At 35.4% G+C, this 20,897-nt stretch overlaps 1 protein-coding gene across 1 annotated transcript in view; it reads left to right on the top strand.

Moving 5' to 3' along the window:
* Nucleotides 1-4,965: 4,965 nt before the first annotated feature.
* LOC120627357 (ATP-binding cassette sub-family G member 1-like) overlaps nucleotides 4,966-20,897 on the top strand; it is a 50,877-nt gene continuing 34,945 nt past the window's right edge. Inside the window, exon 1 of the mRNA XM_039895342.1 lies at nucleotides 4,966-5,071. The gene's annotated coding sequence lies outside the window, so the exon portion shown is untranslated. The remainder of the gene's footprint in view (nucleotides 5,072-20,897) is intronic.

Here is a 20,897-nt window from a genome sequence, read left to right as displayed (position 1 = left end):
CGAATCCCATATATCAAGGAAAAACATTCGTTTTAACGTATTTGATATTTTTAAAAAACAATTATTTCGGTTAAAGTAAAAAAAAATTAAATTACAAAAATATTTGAGGACGTCGAGAAAGAGGTGAAGCGCCGAATCCAAATGTCCCAAATAATAACAATCTTACTATTTTTCGCTCTACACAGGACCTAATGGTCCGAAGCTGAACATGCTTATCACCGACAATGCAGTCACTGACTCAGTACGTGGCTATAATATTATAATGCACTGAAGTTGTTGTAATTAACTCAAACGGCCTTTCACCCGTGCGAACAATAGTTGTGACGTCACTCGTGGAAACGCATGGAAAATATGAATATTACACATTATGAAATTAACAACTGCAATGAACCCTTTTTTGTTCAACTTAGTAGTCGTAAAAGACTTTTTTGTGACAATCTTCCTGGAAGTACTACCGCCTTGCTTATTTCTTCCAGAAAGAAGCATTGCTCAGTTCCGGTCTGAAGAGCGTGTTCAGGTATAATAACAGGCACCTGTGGGTGGTTTGGGCTCTTTAGGGCGTCGTAAGAAGGCTCAGCCACTCAGCGGGCGATCGAGAGAGCTATGCTAGAGTATACATACGTTTTCAAATTCAGAAATGAGGAGAACGGTAGAAGAACTAGAGTAACCGACATCGCTCAGAGAGTCGCAAAGTTGAAGTGGCAATAGGCGGGGCAGATAGCTCTGAGAACCGACAGACGTTGGGGTCCTAAGGTGCTGGAATGGCGACCCCGCACCGGTAAAAGGTCAGCTCCCAAACAGATGGACAGACGAAATCAAGCGAGTTGCTGGGAGCCGCTGGAAACAAGCGGCCAAGGACTGTAGATTGTAATCACCAACCCGTCTTCAGTTGGGATAAACCTTTAGTACAGCCGTGGACTGTAATACATTATTGTTAAATTAATGAATGTTTACTATATACTACCTTGTAGGAAACACGAGTATGTATAAATTAAAATGTCAATACCGTGTAAATTATTCTATCAGGTTCTTTCATTTGATACCCATATTCAGGGAGTTGTAAAAATATATGTAAACTGCCTTGTGGCGGCGGCCATCTTGGACCTACTCGTATTTTAATTAAGCATAGCTAAGGACACTACCGACTTATTCACCTTTCAGACAAAAAAAAAAACAAAATTGAAACACGCACAAGCACGCACACACACACACACACACACACACGCTTAATATTTTTTTTACAATTATTATTTAGTCAGAAATATTTTCAAAAATACTATAAGTATCATTTAATGCTATGAAGAACTAAATAGATTATTAATTGTTTAAGTTTTTCAACCTCATTTTGGAGTACTCAACACCTCAAAGAATCTCGTTAACTAAGTAGTTACAATAATATCCCTAACAACGCAGCTCGCATAGCTTAAGTGGAAAGCCGGTTCAAGGCTATCCCTTGTGAAACTGGTGAATTGATGCAGCATCATTTCACAACATCTCGTCACTAAATAACACTTGAACAAACCAGTTTCTCCAAATACTTGCGACAAATTACTTTATTGAGTCGCCAAGATTAATTCAAAATTCAAAATTCTAATTCATTTATTTCAATTGGGCCTATTTTATAAGCACTTTTGAAACGTCAAGTATGTATGTTTGTAGTGACTCTACCACCGGTTCGGAAAGCAGATTCTACCGAGAAGAGCCGGCAAGAAACTCAGTAGTTGCTCTTTATAGAATAAGACACAAGGTCTGCCCGGGTGTCAGTCATAACAGCATCATTACTATCAGTCCCACTGATGGGCATAGAAGGCTGAACCAACAGTTAAAGCAGTAGGTTTTATTTTGTTCGCCCTCCCGGCCGCAGTTGTGCGCACTGTGATCTCATAACCGAGCGAGACCAGGTTCGATTTATTTATTTATTTTCTTCTCTGGTTTAGTCTGTTTCCACTCTACCAACAAAGACGTGTCACAAAGATATTTGTTTTTGTGGTACAATCCTGTGTAGAATCTGACTAGGGGTATAAGGCAGGGGCTTGCATAGCGTTTTTTTACCATATGAAAAATGTAGGGTATGCAGAGCTTTGGCGCAGTGGGCAGCGACCCTGCTTTCTGAGTCCAAGGCCGTGGGTTTGATTCCCACAACTGGAAAATGTTTGTGTGATGAGCATAAAATGTTTTTCAGTGTCTGGGTGTTTATATGTATTTTCTAAGTATTTATGTATATATAATTCATAAAAAATATTCATCAGTCATCTTAGTACCCATGACACAAGCTTCGCTTACTTTGGGGCTAGGTGGCGATGTGTGTATTGTCGTAGTATATTTATTATTTTATTATATTTATTTAGCTTTTGTGCATATATGAAGTGCACGCCACTGGGTATGTGTTAAAAACTGCCGTACTTTTTCTTTGGATTACAAGTTAGGTAAGTACCTAATGATGCCGTCTAAGATGGTAGCGGGCTAACCTGTTAGAAGTTCGACAATTATAATATACCCTTATCGGTTTTTACGCGGCTTCTAAGGCTAACAGAATAGCCCGCTACCATCGTGAACTGCATTATCACTAACCACGACGTTGAGATTGCAGTAGGGCTAACTTATAGTGGAATAAAAAACACATTAGTTTAAACTGTGATATTAAATAATGGTAATAGCCCTAAAGGTCTTATATCTCTTAGTATCGAGCAGGCGAATATTTACATCTTTTAATTTCCTCGTTGGTCTATTGGTAGCCATGTATAACTACAAATTAGGAGTACAAATTAGGGGTTCGATACCTGGATCCGGAATGAATAACCTACGCGTTTTTCTATCAAGAAATTCTTAGCACCAGCCCGGAGATCGGAAATTAGCGGTGTTTTACCCGTGTCTCGTAAAGCACGCTAAACTGTCCGGCGCCTGATCTCTTTCCGGCCATGACGGATCTACCGGCCCATCGGACTATGAGAGTGCACTAGTATTTATGTACACACTTGTATACATAATATCTCCGCGTAGTTAGGAAACTTCTCAGGAAAATGGCCATCGTGGTCGGAATCGGTCTGGGAGACTTTGTTTTTATTATTTCTTTGTTTTTTTATTATTATGAAACAAACATGTTTAATAATAGTAAGAAGTATAGCTTCAATAATAATTGGTTGTTGGATGAAGGGTCGGATTCAGAAGGCAGTAGTCCTTTATTACGGCGCGTATTGTGAGGAGTTTCCTCACTCTGGAGGCCTGACCGCCGGTTGCTTGGGTATCCAAAAGCCCCGCAAGCGGAGGGTGGGTTTGCTAGGATAGTGCGGCGTTTTCTTTCCCTGTCGCTCGGACCCCCGGCCGTCTGGTCTCCTCTGCCGGGGTGTTATCCTACGCCCGGTGCAATTATGTATTTATGTAATGTTTATTTACGTGTATTAATCTCTAAGTATCTAAGTAAGTTTAATCATTTATTCAGGTTAAAAATAATGGATACAATATCTTCATGAATGCCCTACCCTCTTCGGAAGGAAAACCTGTATTATAGAGGGTAGGTCCAAACTGGTGTAACATAGGGTCCTTGTTTATTTCAAACCTATGCTTCACAAATGTTCATTTATATAAACAATTTGATAGGAAAAAAAACTAAATAAACTTTGAAAACTTTATTGCTCACACACATTTAATACAAACTATATCTACACATACACAGAAGACGAATGGGGCGTGTAAAGGCGGTCGTAACGCAAAAGCGATATTCTCAATTATAATTGACTAGAATTTTAAAACAAACAGATTCCATTTTCAGGTCCATTTTCTAACAACAAAGCATGCCGATTTTATAGAACTATTAGCAGTAACGGTTGTACCCGTTTCGACTAGCAGTAGGTGTTATAACTGTTATACGAAAAGCTACTCGGCGTTTTGTATGGTTCGTTACAAAAATGTTTTGTGGGACAAAGATGCTGTTTCTCTAAAGGCGCTGTCACATGGCGACTTGTAAAAGATCAGCTCTCAAGGGCGTGTGGGTCCACACCTGGCCAGTGTGGTGGACAGAGGCCCTTCTCGTTCTGTGAGGAGACCCGTGCTCTTTAGTGGGCCGCTAATGGATTTAAGGTAATGAGCAGTAACTAGAAAGGAAACCGTAGGGAAGAGTAAATATGCCGCTGTTATTATAAGACAGATAATAAAAAATAGGCTTCACAACATGACATCATTTTGTGTGAAGACTTCTTCTTCTTCTTCGCTTGTTCTTCATCTTAAGGATCTCCCTTTTTTTTTTTAATAAATTATAGCCTAAGTTACTTCGTGATAGTTTAATTTTCTTTTGGTGAAGGAATGGTTAAAATCGGTTCATTACTTTAACACAAACAAACATACAAAAAAATCTTTCCTGTTTATTATTTATATTGGTATAGTTATATAGATGAATTATATAATATATTAAATATACTAATAATTGAATTATACATAACTTACTTCGTACCTTTCAATTTACGTGGATGGGTACATGGGTTCGATTCCCACGACAGGAAAATGTTTGTGTGATGAACATGAATGCTTTTCAGTGTCTGGGTATTTATCTGTTTGTTATAAGTGTTTGTGTATATTATTCATTAGAATATTCACCAGTATCAACTTTATTTTTCTGTAGAGAGGAAATATTGTTTACATTATAAGACCGGTAACTGAAATAAACTTTAATTGGGTCAAAATATCGTCATCAAGTTTCTTACATAACTAAAAGTTAGTTTTTTTTTTAGTTATGATTTTTGTTTAACCACGAATGCTTAACTGAATTTTTTAACATGATAATTTATTTAAAGTGCATACGTTACTTTTCTTTACGTCAATTTCACTATAAAATTTATAGTAATATTGAAGACGTGGAATGATTCTTTCTATTGATTATCAACACACCTCAACGGGATCAGTAAGTGCTTATGTTATTGTATTTGAACGGGACCATTCAGTTAATGAATGCACCAGTAGTCAGTTCGGGGCCAGCCTTGATTCACGCTAGTCGGCGTATTGCTTTATCAACTGTACTGCGCGAGTTTAAAAAGTGTGTGCATGTGATAAGTTCGATATACGAATTTGGAATTTATAGGTAGGATCATATTTTTTAAATTACAATTGAATTTTAAGAGGCAAAGATATATCATAATCTCTAGTAGGGTTTTTTTTTTCTGAAATCATAGTTTGGCATAATTTGAGCCTTACAGGTTTTTAAGTTGACGAATAAAATATTCTTTATTAATCTACTCACAATAGTGATTACGTAAAACTTATTATATAGGAAACATGAATTAGTTATTCTCTAAAACGGTTATTATTTCGGGAAATGGAATATTTTTTTATTGTGTACCTACTTTTATCTATTTTGTTTTACATAAAATTAATTATATCAGAAAGAATGACATTATTTTTAATAAAAAAATTCATAGTGAATATTGTTGGATTTTATTAGAATATTAAATCTTTCAAATAATAAAAATTAAAGTGTCCAAGAGCGATTTATGGATGTGCACTCGGGAAGATACTAACTTTAGATTGATAAATAAAAATAAAAAAGAACCTTGAAAATGAACAATGAATTGTTTAATAACAATCGAGTCTTATTTAAGATTATGTAGGTAAAGATCTAAAATAAAAAATAAAAAGCCAAAGTGAGTTTGACAACCGCATTGTAAATTCCGGAACGTGGACAAACATAATAGGTATATTAGAATACCCCATGTGGTAATAGTTTTTTTTTTTTTTTTTTTACTTATATAGGATGGTTCTTACTATAGTCTATAGTGATGTGAGAATATTATGTGATGCTGTAGTTGAAATCCAGAATTTAAATAAGAGCGTGAATTGAATCGATTTCAGATCGTTACAAATTAAAACGTGACCCAATAGTTGCGTGTACTTTCCACTTTGTTTGAAAATATTTAGTGGCCTCAATAAAATTCATAATGACTTAAACAACGAGTCATTCCTAAATATATAGTATTTTTTTGTATTCAAAAATACCTTACTGCAAATTTGCGTTAGAGGTAATTTAGTTGTTTTTTTGGTCAAAATCATATTTGATCGTGTATAGAGGATAATATCTAATGTCTAGAGTATTTTTGTTTCGCGATGATGATCTTCATGAATTTAATTCATAAGATTATAAATGCGCAAGTGTGTCCTTCCTTTATCTACTAAGAACGCCATAAATCCACTTCATTTTGGGCCTAAAGTTACTGAGTTAGAAGGATTTCAGTATTTGCTCGGATACGGTACTTTTTATACTATGTAAACAAACGATTCCCACGGGATTTGTAGGAAACTGGAATTAACGCGAGCGAAGAAGTGGGCAACATTTATAAATTTATAAATTATAAATGCATACAAACATTTTGGATTTCAACCTACGACTCTGGCAAATGCCTAAGCGTTGAGCCACTCAACTATAATTATTAATTAGCTATAATATATAAATCTCCTGTCACGATGTTTGTCCGCGATGGACTCCTAAACAACTTAACCGATTTTAAATTAAATTGACACACCGTGAGCAGTCTGGTCCAACTTAAGAGATAGGATAGCTTAGATCTTTAATTATAGTCGCAATTTTATTTTATTGCAAATTATTTGTCTAATTAATTGACAGTCACATGTTATATATATACTACTATACTCATTTAAGGCTTAGCGATACTGAATACTTTAAAAACAATATCAAACGCAGACGAAGTCGCGGTCAACAGCTATAATTATTTGAATTTACAATCGAAGCCGATGGCGGGACAACAATTAGGTGCGCTAGTGTTTTTTATTTTTTATTTTTTAAGACTACCTATAGGAGTATGAGTGGTGATAGTTAAGTGGGTAAGGCTTCGGATTTCCTTTCTGGGTGACCGAGTTTGATCCCCGGTACGGAATACTACCTTTTCGGAGTTATGAGCGTTTTTAATTTAAGTAATTAAATATCACTTTTTTTACGATGACGTAAAACTTAGTGAGCTATAACGGCCTTAATCCTGGCATTCTGAGAGGTGATAGTGAGGATGTGTTTAAGAACACCTTTTCAATCATAAGATAAATACTAACTACAAATAAAAATTTTACTACAAATGTTTTTAGAATAATGTTCATAGTATGGCCGTAGTCCACCACGCTGGCCCAGTGCGAATTGGTGGACTCGACACACCTTTGAGAACATTATGTAAAACTTTCAGGCATGCAGGTTTCCTCACGATGTTTTCCTTTTAAAGCAAGTAATATTTTAATTACTGGAAATGCACATAACTTAGAAAAGTTAGAGATGCGTGCTGGGTTTATAATATATAATTGATCTAGAGTGCAAAAAAAAAACAAAGAAACAACAAGAAAACATAGACTAAAATTTAACATTTTGACCGTAACATAAGTCACCTGTCACTAAACTGTTTGTTCATTGAGTGGGTATTGATTTGTCAATATGAATTTTATATAAATGTAGCAGTAAAAATAATGCCTGGAATACATTGAAACATATAGTGTTGCATTTTTACGAAACAAAACGATAACCAATGTCACGTTTTCTGTCAAAGTTTAATCGAATATAAAATTACTCAGCATAACTCCAAGTAGATATTTTGCTTTCCGATATCGAACTACAATACACGCTTTACATAACGACACGGGTTTACTTTAATGTATTCGTGTTAGTGTACTCACTGAAGGTTTTCTCTTAACGGGCATTATATATTATGAAAGCGAGAGAGGGACAAGGAGTTTTTTTGTATGAACAGATTAAATAAATGAGTAAGTAGGTATATAGCGTTTTTTCCTGACTGTTTAGTCATAGCGATAACCTATAGCCCAAATGGCTGGACGTAGAAATTTTGATATTGTTTTTTTGAACACCCTAAAGGTGAACAAAGAATAGTTAAAATAATACTCCTACGGGGGTCACCCCCCTTTGGGTTACAATAACATATTGCATATTTAAAATTATAACAACTAAGATTGGTAGCCTCGTAACCCATAGTTGGCGTATGGAAAAAAAATTACTAAAATGCAGTAGTGATTAACGATAAATATTAAAATTAATCGAAAAGATTTTATTTAAATAAACAAGGTTTTATTAACTTAATAATACTTATTTATTTATTCACACTGTTTGTACTGTTACGAAACACGTGTTCTAAATATAAAAATACTAGAATATACAACTTGATCATAGTTTTCATGCCACCTAGAACTTTACGATGTAGAATTTAGGTGTCGGTGTGCGCGCGCATTGTAAACATTCACTCTCATAATTTTTCTCCATCACGCCAAAAGAAGTATAACTTCAAAAATGTATCTTAATTCACAACTAAAGATATTACTTAAGTTATCTCAAATAACTAGTTAATTTGTTGTTAATTTCATATCCCTTTCGAAGTCAGGAAGTTATAAACCTGTATCTGACAAGTGACAACCCTAGTCTTACTATATATGTGCTTTCGAAAAACGAAAGTTTAACTCAATCGGTTATGTGGTTTTTCCAGAAGCGCGCACAGACAAACTATCACCGTTTCATTTACCGTACACACTAATTTAATCAATGCGACAGTCTCTTTGTTTGTTTGTCCATATACATTTGATTGGGTAGACTGCTCCAATCTTGATGAGACATGGCGCTTGTAGTCTGCATTCTGGAGGTGGACATGGGACACAGAGCTAAACAGGGTATTCATAGTTTGCTACTGTTTATAAACAAAATAAAAATAAACTAAGGTAATCCCCTCGTACGACGACCGCAGGAAGAGGGGTGTTGACAACTGAATTTTGATCTGAACTCGAAAAATGGTTAAAATAACAACAAAATGACATTTGTTACATTTGACCCATAATTTTTGACATTCACGATTTAAATTTTACTTTTCAATTATTGTTTCATTTTATGTTATTTGCATGATGCGTAAATTTTGCACGCCATGTATGACAATACACTGTAACCCAAAACCTTTTTAAATATGTTACAGCCAGCAGTTTCTTGGATCGTGGTCACGACGGGACTCGATATCAGTCCCGTCGCGTCGCGTCGTGACCACGATCCATTCAACTGGGTCGAAATATCGATAAATCCAAAAATTGTATCGTGGTATGTACCCGTTGAACTATATTTAAGAAATGTTGATTAACCACAAAAATCTTAGTTTAAAATCTTTAATTTTCTTACTGCCATGTTTGTTGTTTTAATTTGGTTTGTAAAAAACTGTTTTCCTGATTGCTTTCGGCCACGGTAGCCAATCTCAATAGTAATTTTTCAACTACGCGGGAGACATTTTAGTGCACAGGTGTGTGGGCATGCATCAGTGCACTCTCTGTTCCCTCACTCTGATAGTCCGATGGAAGCTCCAAAATTACCGGAAAGAGATTCGGCGCAGGACCGAAAGCGTAACATGCTTTTCGAGGCACGTGGGTGAATCACAGCCAATTCCCAAACTTCGGGCTAAGAATTCCTAGATAGAAAACCCCAGCCCCTGACAGCCGATTGGCGCAATGGGCGGTGACCCTGTTTTCTGAGTCCCAGGCCGTGGGTTCCATTTCCAGAACTGGAAAATTATTGTGTGATGAACAGGAATGGTTTTTCAGTGTCTGAGTGTTTATCTGTATATTATAAGTATTTCTGTATATTATTCACAAAAATATTTAACAGTCATCTTAGTTTCCATAACACAAGCTATGCTTACTTTGGGCCTAGATGGCAATGAGTGTACTGTCGTAGTTTATTTATTTATATTTAGTAACCTTAGTATCCATAACACCAGCTATGCTTACTTTGGGGCTAGATGGCCATGAGTGTACTGTCGTAGTTTATTTATTTATTATTTATTACTGGCCCGACCCGGGAATCGAAGGCAGCACCTCAAAGCAGATACTGAACTAAACTAACTGGAACGATGGAAAGTTTAACACCATCGAAAGATAAACAGATCAACACTTCGCAGGGCCTGCAAACAGTGAAGTGCACTTCATACATGCACCAAAGCACTGCCTACCCGAAAATTGATATATAACTCGTACTGGAGGTGGATTTTTGGCTTTTTACGCAATTTCCACGCTGTATGCATACCCTGGTAAGAACGCCAGTGCAAGTCACTGCCTGCAAAGCACACGTCTTGTAAGTTGTTGCCAGTGTCCAGCTTAGGCCGTGTAAAAACTCGTGTGTCAGAAATTAAACCGGTAACCACTACCTATAGATATAGACCGGAACACTGGAGTGCTGCTTGGCGGCAGAGAAAGGCATGGTAGTAGTACTTCCCCTTATGAGCTCCTTTGATTACTGTGTAAGTGATATTTGAACTTTGTCTCCCAAAAGAAAGCCCCAAGTCCTAACAACAAGATTACTATCGCCTATAAAATAATAAATAAATATATTACTACCATATTATTAATACCATGCCAGAGGATATTTATTTATTTATTTATTTATTATTTATATACCATAAATTGTGATTGTGAACATAAGATACATGAAGTGTACAAAGGAAAGCTTATCTCTATAAGAGATCTCTTCCAGCTACCCCAGGATGTGAGTAAGATGATTTAATTGTGGTATAAGTAGGTGCGTAAATAAAAAAAAATCTGTCGCGTTTAGCCGAATATATCTAATATTCGGCTTTACAATATTCGAACCTTGTGGATTTTCTTTGCATTATTTTCAAGGTTTCTTATTAATTACTATTTCAAACAATGCCAGTAAAATGGCAAGGATACCTACTTACTCATATCCAACTAAGTATATAATAAACATGCAATGCTAACGTTAAAGGCGCAACTTATATTTATGTTTGTATTTTTGAAATAGCTTTGGTAAACTTACTTTTAGATAGAAATCTCATGAATAACGCGCTTTTTTCAATATGCGCATAGTTAATTGCTCTTAAGCGTGCGAAAAATTTTGATTGTTTAAAACGAAAAAACGTTAACATTATCTAATATTACGCGGTAAGATAAAGTATTTTTTTTTAAATTTATTCTACTACAAATTAGCCTTTATATCACCAGGTAGTTAGTGATGTTGCAGTCTAAGATGATAGCGGTCTAACCTGTAACGGGTATGACAGTTAAATTAATCCTATACCCCTTGTCAGCTTGCAATCCTTTGTTGTTTGAACCTAGTGTAGAGCGTTTTGTGACTGCTCGTCCGGTGAAATAGTACCACCAGTGGTGTGCACAGGAATTTGGACTAGGGTAAGCATAAAGGCATAAAAAAGCAAAATCCTCCCCCGTAACGATAGCAGTAGAAACTTTTAGGGTAAAAAGTGCTTTTGTGCATATATTAAGTGCACGCCACTATGAACCACCATGCTTATTTTACCGCTAAGCAGAATTGTTGATGGCGACTTTAAGTAGGGACCTAGTTTACTTTTAATCTTCTTATATATGTTCTTAAGTATTTATGTATATAGATAGTATGATTAAGTATATATTAGTTCATTATTTTATATTTATTTATTATAATTTTCCTTTTTCTACAATTGTATTTTGCTATTTGAATGTAGGTTTATTATAATTTTACACCATCTATCCGTTCTCACACGTGTTGTCCTAATCCTAAGTTTGCTTAGCAGAGATCGCTATTAAGCAATAAGGCCGCCTTTTGTATTATACTTCCGTCCTTCAATTTCTATTCTTCTTTTATTTCCCTAACTCGTGGCACGTGGGCGGGCACATGCGCGTTGTTGGCGGAAACGTGAGCGTTATGCGCCGGCACGTATTGCCCGTATTATATGTATATTATAAGTATTTATGTGTATTATATTCATAAAAAAAATAATCATCAGCTATCTTAGTACCCATAACATAAGCTACGCTTACTTTGGGGCTAGATAGCAATGCGTGTAGTGTCGTAATATATTTGTATTTACATTATATTTAACTTAATATTTATAGATGTGTATAAATGAAGAGTTAAATAAATAAATAAATAATTATATTACGACAATACACACATCGCCATCAAGACCCAAAGTAAGCGTAGCTTGTTTTATGGGTACTAATCTGCCTGATGAATATTTTTATGAATTATACACATAAATACTTAAAATACATAGAAACACCCAGACACTGGAAAACATTCATGCTCATCACACAAACATTTTCCAGTTGTGGGAATCGAACCCACGGCCTTGGGCTCAGAAAGCAAGGTCGCTGCAAACTGCGACAATCAGGCGTCTAGTAAAAATAATAACGATGCAATGCTGTGTTCCGGTTTGAAGGGCGTGGTTTCCGGTGTAATTACAGGCACATGAGACTTCACATCTACGACTTTGATGGACACAAGGCGGCATATGGCAGGACATGCTCCTTGCATCATAGCATGCCCTTTGAAGTTATGCTCTGTTTATAGACGACGGTTTTCTATTTACCTCGGCGGTACATTTGATTGATTCGTTAATTATTACCCATAGAGTATGCAAACACTACGTCAGACCATGTCGCTGCCGGTCCGCGAAAAGCCGTGACCTTTGGTCCCTACTGAAAATCAGCGTTGTAGTATCCCTTGGCATTAACTGCCATGGTGCTGCGGCACAGAGCTGAGTAGGTGACCCGTTGACTACAACGAAGCAACGTACGCCTAAATTATTATTATTATTTTTTTTCTTTTTCTCTGTCCTCTTGCAGTATGTTGTAATTTATTTATTGTGGTTGATAAATATTTTTATTATTTTTATATATTATCCCTATCCCTACTATAATAAATGTCAATATAAGTTTGTTTGTTACGCTTTCACCGATCCTCATGAAACTTTGTACACATATTCTTGGAAGTGTTAGAAAAGGTTTAGGATACTCTTTATCCCGACATTAAGATTGGTTCCTTTGGGAGAGGGGATGAAAGTGTTTGACGATTTTACACCATAACTCCGACAAATTATAACCGATTTAAATAATTATTTTTGTACTATAGAGGTTATAATATGTATTTAATTTTGCCCAAACTTTGTGTAGATCTGAAGAATGTGGTTGGAGATAGAGTACAGAACTACTCAGCCGTCAGCAGCAAACCCCTCATTTAAGGCTTAGCGATACTGAATACTTTAAATTTTTTAGAACTAAAACTATATTTAATGCCACATCAGAAAACAAAATCAAACGCAGACGAAGTCGCGGGAAACAGCTCGTTATTATATAAAAAAAGATTTTAACGGTGAAGGAAAACATGAGGAAACCTATAAGCCTTTGTCAACGAGGTGGACCGATTAATACACTTCTTAGTTTGAGAGGAGACCCTTGCCGAGTAGTGGGCTGCTAATTGGTTGTGATGTGATGATGAATAGAAAACTTCCAAACTCCTTGCTGATACTAGAAGCTTTTTGCCACAGAAACCCAATACCTAACAAATTTTGGCCCACGCCACTATTCGGTATTTAGGAACTAGAGATTTGTAATCGAAAAACAGAATAGGATTGGCATGCTCGCAATCGCGGATTTGTTCTTGATTATCGAAACACTACAACGTCAAAGCAAAATAAACCTTACGAACTGGTGTTAGAGCCGTTAATTATATAATCCTGTTTGTTGTTAAGCCTAATGGGCGTGCTGCAGAAGTGTGGACCAATTTGAGTCTTATAACAAGGTCCATTTATTCTATTTTACTCTGATTTTGAGTGCTGTAAGTCAAAACCTTTCGATTATTACGCATAGTTCTTCGCAAAGATATTATATTGATGGTGGTGTTGTTTTATTGATGTTGAAAACAGCAAATCGTATTAAAACATCTATCCATACAAAATAGTGAAAATATAAATGTGTGTGTGTGATGTGTAAATTTTTTGTTACGCGGTTTATCGCCTCATCTGGTGACTGAAGTGCTGGCACAAGGCCGGATCCAGCTTTGGCGCCAGGGGGGGGTCACATAGTCGTGGTCAAGTCGAGAACTTATAATTTTATTTTGATAACAATAGATAGAAGTAAAAAGTAGGTATTTTATTAATGTACCTAAGTACTGTACTTAAAATTTGTTATTCTTGATTGTACACGTACATAATGCCATTTTCTCTTGAAGACATCCAGAGAAGTATTATCACTCACGGAATGAGGCAGCCAATTTATATTCCATAACCGTGGTGAATGATTTGCCATAACAGCTAGATGACGCAAAACTCCGCTAGAGTGAATATAGAAATAGAATGAAATAGAATTTATAACTTAGTATAAACGGCATAAAATATTTAAAGTAGTATACTCGTATAAGTTCAATTGCCAGCAATAAGAAATAAAATAATTCAGAGAACTAGCAAAAATAACATTTAAGTTAAAACACACGCACTGAAATAATGAAAAAGTGACTACTTTCCATTTCTTGTAATTAGTGAATTTGCAGCAATAAGTTTTAAGAATACTTATAAAGGTACACTTATAAACACATTAAAGGTAGAAAGAGATTTAAGTTTATTAACTTAGAACTATGTTATGATATGTTGAAGTTTAGTCGTTCCGATTTCGATTGAGGTTAGGTCTAGCTAGAAGTTACGTAGTCGAGATAATTCAAATTTTCGTTGCGTTCATTCCCAAACGTTGCCACCATACAAAGTTATTATATTATATGGAATTAATAAAGTATTGAAGGTTTGTAGTTACATAAAATCTGTATGGTGACGAAATATATAATTAAAATCATTATGTTCAATTAGAGGTCCACCTGAGTCCTGGAACCAGCTCAGGGGGGGTCATGACCCCCATGACCCCCCCTGGATCTGCCGTTGTGCTGGCTCGTATTTTGCGCAAAGGATCAGCCGGGCTGTTCAGTCAGAAAATGTAGCCAGTATTGTTGGCACCATTCTATGCGGGCATGACTTGTAATTAGTTTAGTTATAAGTTAAATAATAATAATATAAAAAATATACTACGACACATCGCCATCTAGCCCTAAAGTAGATTTTGTTTTTGGAACTAAGATGTCTGATGAATGTTTTTATGAATAATATTCATAAAATCCTTACAATATACACATAAACACCCAGACACTGAAAAACATTCATGTTTATCACACAAACATTATTCAGTTGCGGAAATCGAACCAACAGCCTCAGAAAGCAGGTTGCCACTGCCCACTGTACAATCAGTGGCTTGCATTGGGCTTCTTACCAGGATATGCATACAGTGGGAAGATTGCCATAAACGCCAAAATTCCTCCTATTATACGAGTTAAACATTAATTTTGGGGTAGGCAGTGCTTTTGTGAATGTACGTAGTGCACGCCACTGTGCGCATTATCATGAAAATGATGGATTTCAGCTTAAAAGATAAATAGATAAATGATATTGAAAGACACCTCACACGATATCCTTGCGGCGGCGCGGCCACGCTGTGTTTATTTATTTCGATTTAGGTCATACGATTTTGTAACAGTTTTGTTTCGACACCGACCGACTATGCTCAATAAGACTGGAACTATCGCGCAGCGCGCTATGCCCTCTTACTATCCAAACGAATATGATAACTAATCATAATTTAAAATGTTTATACTACAAGGAATCGTCCACGTCCACGTCCACGTTCAAAATACCATGATCTTGTGTCGCTTGGGTTCAGCGGCTCCCTGCGACTCCATTGATGCCATCTGTCCACCAGTCGGGGGGTTCCTATTAGGCTTAACACCATAGAAATCCTAATAACAGTGACTGGTTATTTGGATATCTATGCTTAACACCTACGCCTCATGTATGGACACAGGGCGGCACGTTTCAGGACTTGTTCCTTGCATGCTCTGTTTATTGGCAATGGTTTTCCGCTTAACATCATCTTGGCGACATCTGCTTGGTTCTACAATTGTAGTTTAGCGCAAAGGTCCCAATTTATAAAATAATCAGTACAAAAAATGGTCCAATAAGCAAGTATCAGCAAGGAAGATCCAAAAATAAACTATAGAAACATACTTTTGTATGACTGTTAACGATAAAAAAAGTTTCCCAGACCGTTTTGACGAGTTTAGGCCTCGCTGGTCAAACACCAGAGAGTTTTTCCAACTTCGCGGTACTTATTATAGTGTACTAGTGAGTGCGCAAACTACTAAACTCTTTTTTCCTTCCCTCTCTTAGTCCGATAAATGACGGCCGATTGGCTAAGTGGGCAGTGATATTTGTTGCGTGATATTTGTCAAGACCCCCTCTCTCCAACGTAACATTAGATGAGATTTGACTCGACCCCCTCCGCCCCTTAAACATCTAACGTTTTTTATGAACGCCCTAAAGAGGTATAAGTATCTATGTAATATGTATGTATATTATTCATAAAAATATTCATCAGTAATCTTAGTAACCATAACACAAGCTACGCTTACTTTGGGTCTAGAGGGCGATGTGAGTATTGTCGCAGTATATACCACATAATAGGCAGTTATTTTCTTTTTATTAGATAAGTGACCTCAATGTCTATAACTCAAAGGTTATGAGTGGGTCGAGTCCCTTCTGAATAACTATGTTCAATTATTTTCAATTTTTCTAACACAGAAGGTTTTGGGAAGGCGTATGAATGGAAGCGCTCCTAGAGAAAGAAACATTAATAATCGATTTAGAGAAAGGATTAAAAGAAATAGACTGTATGATAGCAGAAATTTATGTATCTACTTAATTTCAAAAAATCTTTTTATTTTTAGCTGGTTTAGGACAATTAGGTTTGGTACTTTTATTTATGGGAACGGAAATTCCATAAATAAAAGTACCTAACCTAAACAATATTGACGATCCTATCCCCCAGTAATTGTAATGACTTGACAAAACCTTTTCACTTGTATGTGTGATCGTGTGAATGTATTTGTTTGTTGCCAGTTAATGTTTATCATCTAGAACCTTCATCTTTTTGTTGCCACAGTGGTTACTCCGTGACCCCATTTGACCTTTAATGCTCAGCTTATATCAGGGTTGTCGCCACGTATTTTCTATGAAAATTTAGTGCATTTGGTTTTTAACCCCCGATGAAAAATCTATTGTTCTAAGTTTGACGGCCGATTGGCGCAGTGGGCAGCGACCCTGCTTTCTGAGTCCAAGGGTGGGTTCGATTCCCACGACTGAAAAATGTTTGTGTGAGGAACATGAATGTTTTTCAGTGTCTAGGTGTTTATATGTATATTATAAGTATTTATGTATCCTATTCATAAAAATTTTCATCGGTCATCTTAGTACCCATAACACAAGCTACGCTTTCTTTGGGGCTGGATGGCGATGTGTGTAAGTTTGACGTGTCTATATATATATATGTGTGTGTACGGGCATGTATTCGCGCGCTTGTGTATGCGGTTTGAGCTTACGGGTGTGGGTGTGTGTGTGTAAAGTTTTAAAATACCTGACTTTCAATATAGTGTATATTATTCTACTAGTCATTTGATACCCATATTGAGGGAGTTGTGGTAAAATATGTAATTCGCCATTTTGTGGCAGCGGCCATCGTGTTCACAATACCAAACATAGCTTAGAATCAGACTAATTAACCTTTCGAAAAAAAAAACGATCTCACCAAACATACAAACACCCCATAGTTGTAGCGACGGTGATTAAAAACAGATACGTTTTCGCATTTATAATACTATATATGGACTAATTATAATTATAGCAAGTACCCCCCTTTTTATACACTATTTTGACGTTGGCATTCTTTAATGATTTCCAGGAGTCGTCGAGTTCAGTATAAATAAATTGTTTTATTTTTATTAAATTGTTTTACCTACACTCGGAGGAAACGCCAGTATAAATTAGTACATAATTAAAACTATTTAAAATTAGCAAAGTGCTCGTTTAATGTCTACATTTAAAGTATTTTATTACTGCATCTAAGTTTTAAATACATAATTAAGGAAAACGTGTTTCATAGGTATTTTCTTTAGAGGTTTCTTAAGAGGAACTTTTTGTATTTTTTTTGTATCGAGGTGATTTTTCAGAATCATGTAAAGGGGCTAACCATTTAGTCTGATGTTTCGTTTTGACAGACATTTACACAAATACTTCAGATCACATCAGACACATTCTAATCTTTATAATTATTCAATATTAAAATATTATCGTAATAATTGTTAATAGCTTAAGTTCTTTCAATCTCATTTAGCAGAACTCAGCACCGTAAAAAGAAATAATTAAGTCTCCTACAGTCTACTACAGCCCGGAAATTTATTCCCAGGGGGACGATGCATGGAATAGTGGGGTCAAAAGGAATGGATATCTGTGAAATTGCAATGTTTTAAAGCTAAAATGTTTTAAATGTGATATTCGAATCTGCATATACATTACTAAATATAGTTGAAGAGGTAGGTAAGGTATTAAAAACATTTAATACCTTTTACAATGTTTGAGGATTATCTATGTGTAGTATATTATGTTTAAGCATTTCTTTTTTTTTATTTATACCGTTACAATAATACTTATGACTTATTACTGTGAAGGTCATAGCAGCGGTTCTGTAGGGCTAGCACCGTCGGGAGACAAAAATTATATCCCCCGATTATATCCCCAAAAAGGGATATAATTAACGTGTCCACCTGTCCACGGGAATATGGAATAGGAGTTTACCCCCGTTTTTTATTCCACATTTATATTATTGGATATTGATTCTACTTGCTCTGAGAGTTGATAAAGCTGATGGAGAAGATACATTTTTATCCTTTCCCCGAGGATAAAATTTTCTCCTGCCCATCCGTGCTGCTGCTGGTATATACTGCCATTTTGAATCATGGCTAAATTATTTATATCGGTGAACAAATATAAATAAAAGATACAGTTTAATAAACCTCCACATTATTTAATTATGTTCAGAACATAAAGTCATTCCTAAACTACTTATCGAATATTGCACGCACAAACATACGGAAGCTGATTTTTTGGATATTAAGATGTGGTAACAGTTAAAAATACAATAACTTATATTAATAACTAGTTATTTGCAATAAAAATGAATAAAATGTCTTAATATTTCGTCAGTTACTCGTTCTCTGCAAATTTTGCAACTCATTGCAAAATGCAATAAGTATTAACTTAATATTTGTTCTTTGAAGTAACCTAGGTTTTGTTTTAACGCTGTTTGTCTGAGAGATATTTATAGCGTGTTTAGTGAAGTAAGACCTTTGAGTTAAAACATGCTATATGGTCTGATATAATATGTTTTAAATCACTGAAAGTATCTGTTTTTTTTTTTAATATATAGACAAGAGCTTGACTCCAATCACACCTGATGATGCAGTAAGATGAAGCGCGCTTGCCTAGAAGATGCCTATTCACTCTTGATTTGAAGGTACCCAGATTATAAGTATTGGGGAAGACGGAAGATGGGAGGGCATTCCAGGCCTTTGCGGTGCGGATCAGAAAGGAACAAGCAAAGCGCTTCGTACGTGTTGATGGTATTTCAACAACGTAACGGTGCAGATTCTTTCGGTACCTCGCAGTTCGATGGTAGAAAGGAGATGGTAGCTCCCGAGCACTCTCTCTTTCTTGTCTGAAGCTTAGTTCTTTATTTGAATTATGAATGAATGAAACAAAAAGTACAAAGAACAGATGATACAATTTGGCGGCATTACGCTACATGTATAACGATCCGTTCCAAGCAACCAATGGTGAAATAAACATAACTACAGAAAAAGATAGATTGTGTTTAATATACCTACACATTAAATTATGAATATATTTCATTACATAAAAAAATAAGTATAATATATACAACCATACGATCATAATCATCATTAACAAGAGGTTACCGGCGGTTCTCTTCTCAGAACGAAGGTCAATTGCGTATTGGTTGAATTCACATGCCTTAATAACATTATGGAGAATTCTGAGGCATGTAGATTCCTCACTTAATTCACAGGAATATTAAAGCAAGTGATATTTATTCATTTATAAGTTTTTCTAGGGAAACAAACAGTACTATTACACATAAGATACTAAGTATAAGTTAAATCACAAATCTAACTATCATAGTTAAATCACAATAGCAGCTTTTGTCTTCCAAAATTTAATTAGAACGCCAGTAGAAACAAAACTGGGTGACATTAACTCTCATTCAAATAAATAGTTTTATCATCAAGGTTATTTATATCACAGTAAGATGCTTTTTAATTAATTCTAATCGGATTGTCCAATTAGAAGTAATCGCGAGATAAAAAAAATTAAGGACTTAATCTAAACAAAAGTTATTTTAGACCTACTTTAAATTGACAAAGCTTTTTTTTTTTTAATCTTTTTTTTTATGGGTTTTTGCAGAACAGCTGCATGTCACTCCTATTATAACCTAATAAACATTAACCTAAATATAATCGACAAAGTAATTGTTATAAAATACACCCGACTTTTGTACTAGAATGCACTCCCTCAATCAAAAATATCTGTACACCTACATTTAATGTTTTTTTTTTTACATAATACGTATTTTAGTTCTCTTTTAATTTAACGGATAGTATTAATTGGTAGTGATCACACATCTGTCATACAAATTGTTCCTACAGGATGCTTTAAAAACAAAAAGAAACGCGAACGGAGTCGCGGGCAACAGCTAATCTTACGAAATCTGATATTTGTAATAGTAAAAAATTAGCTAATTTTTCATAAAATGATAAAATTAACCCTTTTAAAAGAAATAATTATAGGTAAAATGAAAGCAATTCCAATATTAAAAATTAAAAAAATAATAGTAATTAATAAAAAAATGTGGGAAAATAGAATAAAAAATGAAGCAATGTAAAGCACAAATCTTATCTCTTACTTATTTATAAGACGCACCGCCAACTGGCTTTAAAACCGGTAGGTACCTAACATAGATAAATAATATGGAAATGCTATGCGCCTTTCGCCATACATTCAATCACAGAACTAAGAACATACAGAAACCGTGTACACGACTAATATTGAGCATCAAAACCACTCCACTTTAGATTGGTTTCTCGAACAAACGGTTAGTCACTTCATACCATTTAGATTTTACCACTTATTTCAGATGGC

The sequence above is a fragment of the Pararge aegeria genome, chromosome 11, assembly GCF_905163445.1.
Source record: "Pararge aegeria chromosome 11, ilParAegt1.1, whole genome shotgun sequence".
In the NCBI taxonomy this organism is placed as follows: domain Eukaryota; kingdom Metazoa; phylum Arthropoda; class Insecta; order Lepidoptera; family Nymphalidae; genus Pararge; species Pararge aegeria.
Note: the sequence above shows the minus strand (reverse complement) of the source record. Positions and strands in the feature narration are given on the sequence as shown.